Source organism: Mesoplodon densirostris, chromosome X (assembly GCF_025265405.1).
Source record: "Mesoplodon densirostris isolate mMesDen1 chromosome X, mMesDen1 primary haplotype, whole genome shotgun sequence".
In the NCBI taxonomy this organism is placed as follows: Eukaryota; Metazoa; Chordata; class Mammalia; order Artiodactyla; family Ziphiidae; genus Mesoplodon; species Mesoplodon densirostris.
This window is the reverse complement of record NC_082681.1, coordinates 103,051,309-103,054,024: the sequence shown is the minus strand read 5'-3', so window position 1 is coordinate 103,054,024 and position 2,716 is coordinate 103,051,309. Positions and strand designations below refer to the sequence as shown.

At 40.5% G+C, this 2,716-nt stretch overlaps 1 non-coding gene across 1 annotated transcript; it reads left to right on the top strand.

Moving 5' to 3' along the window:
• Positions 1 to 509: 509 nt before the first annotated feature.
• Positions 510 to 582, top strand: TRNAE-UUC (transfer RNA glutamic acid (anticodon UUC)). The gene has a single exon. It is a non-coding gene; the product is annotated as a tRNA-Glu (tRNA).
• Positions 583 to 2,716: the final 2,134 nt, after the last annotated feature.

Genomic DNA, 2,716 nt, shown 5'->3' with positions numbered 1-2,716 from the left:
GATGATAGAGGTATTTTATGTATTTTCCTCTGAGAAGGCACAAGAGAAACTTCTACCAGCATATGGAAAATTGGGACATGAACACTAGGGTCTTGAGTTTAGCTTGGCTTTAGGTGGGGCTGCTTCCTTCCCTAAAACTGGTCCTGGTGGGAGAAGTGAGAAAGACAGTGGTGGGGAACTCTTCCTTCTGGTGAGGACAGGACTCAGAGACTACAGAGATGTTTACTGTGCCCTCCCAGGCCTCGGGTGACATTAAATAATGATTTCTATTTATGTCAATTACTTCTCATTTTTGTCCATTACCTTATGAGGCAATAAAATGGATATACATTGTTGAATGTAAGTCATTTGAAGTTGTGAGTTGTTTTGGATTTCAACTCTAAACTCTCACTGAACAAGGTAAGCCACAAGGTTAACCACAGGATCTGTGAGTTGACAGATCTATTCCACTTAGACCTGTCAACTTATATATTTCCGTCATTCCAAAATTATTCATAATAAGTGGGAATTCCCTGGTGGTCCAGTGGTTAGGACGCTGCACTTTCACTGCTGAGGGCCCAGGTTCAATCCCTGGTCGGGAAACTAAGATCCCACAAGCTGCAGGGTGCAGCCAAATAGACAAAGAAACAAACAAAAAACCTCAAAACAAACCAAAAACACAAAATTATTGATAATAGCCATAAAAACTGGAAACAATTGAAATATCCATCAACAAGTGCATGGATAAACAAAATGTGATAATTCATACAATGGAAGTCTACTCAGCAATAAAAAGGAATGAGCTACTGATACATGAGCTACATAACAGCATGGTTTCTATCACTGGATGGATTGTAAAAATGTTGTTATACTGAGTGATAGAAAACTTGCCCAAGTAAATACAGTATGATTCCATTTACCTGACTTTCTAGAATATATAAAACTAATCTATGATGGTAAAAAATCAAGATGATGATTGTCTCTTATTGTTAGGGTTAGGGTTAGGAAAGGAAAGGTATATGAGGGAACTTTCTAGATGACGGCCATGTTCTTTATCTTGATAAGGGTTTGGGTTACACTGTTTTATGCCTTTGTCAGAATTCATCAGATAGCAGTTTAAGGTGTGTGTGTGTGTGTGTGTGTGTGTGTGTGTGTTTCACTGTATATAAATTTAACCTCAAGAGGAAAAAAGCCCCAAATAATGAACTTCAGTTAATGATATGCTTATGGATGTACTGGGGGGAAGTGAACTGACATCTGCAACTCACTTTAAAATGTATTTTTTTAAAAAAGATGGGCTAATGGGTGGATAAAGGGATAAATATGTAATAAAGCAACTGTAGCAAAAGGTTAATTGTAGAATCTAGGTATTGATATGGGTATTCACTATAAAATTCCTTAAATCTTTCTCTGTTTGAAACATTTTCATATTAAAGAGGAAAAAAAAAAGCGCAAACCAATTCAAAACGAGCCTCACTTGGGGGCACTTTGTGTCTGGAATCCTGAGCCCACCCCTGGCTGAGTTGCCGTCATTGCCGGACTCAGTGGTGCATGGATCTTCTGCCCCCTCTTCTGTCATCATTACAGTCTAGGTTATTCTTTCCAACCACCCAAGCAACCTCTTTAAGCCAGTTTTTATTCCTGGACTTGCCTGGGGGTCATCTGTCCTGCCTCCCCTTCTTCCACTGGAGTGGTGGATAACTTACAAATGTACACTTGTTGAATGGAAAATATTGGGAAGCACAATATTTCCTTACAAGCTGCCAATGATTACTCTTGATTGCATGGGGAGAGAGATGCAGGGACTTAGAGCTTGATAAATTGGCAAACGTTACTCCCACTTCTCTCCTTCCTTGCCCCCTCCTCTGAACTCTATTGAATTTGTAATGATGCGATCTTTCACCTCCCCAAATTGTATTGTAAAACCAGAAAACATACATTCTCTGGAATTGACATTCCCATATCATGACCTCATTTGGCCAGGGGTTCAGCTACGACTTGCCTGGAGGTTCACATCCCCCTGCGTGGGGTTGAGCTGACACCGCATAACCCATGACCTTCCCACCATTGCAATCTCTTGCACATGGCTATTACACAGAATGCCAAGTGTAGGTCAAAAGAGGCTGCCGGGAAAACATTTTTTTTAAAGCTTCCTTCTTCTCCATGCCTGTCTGCTTGCAAACAGAATGCTGCATTTGATATTTTTCCATTGTTGTCTCAAACCTTTTGTGCAGGAAAATGAGGTATAAATAAATGAACACATAAGTAAATCTTTATTTTGAGGCAGAGAATTGTAAGTTAACCCCTGCCTTAGCATGTAAAGTTGTTTCTATCAAAAGATATAGTTGAGCTAGCTGGAGGACGCTCATTTATTTGATCTAAAATCACTAGAAGAGAAAGCTGTTGGCCCACGTCTCAGTTTCTAAGGTAATCAGAAAGCATTTATGCTGACAGTTAAGATATGGCCTGGAGTACCTCTCCAAGGGTCAGAGTTGGCCTTGGAAGGAAAGCCAGGTTTCAGCAAGGAGGGCCAAATACATCTGCAGTAAGACCAGAGAACAGACATGAAGCCCTGTTTCTGTGGCTGGGCTGATTTGTATTCACTCATTCGATAAATATTTCTTGAGCACCTACTTTGTACCAGGCATTGTTCTTGGGCTCTCAGGTCCTTGTGTATGGTCTGTTATGTGGCGCTGTTAATTCTGTGTAGTTCAATTCTTCTGCCAGACTTTGACCC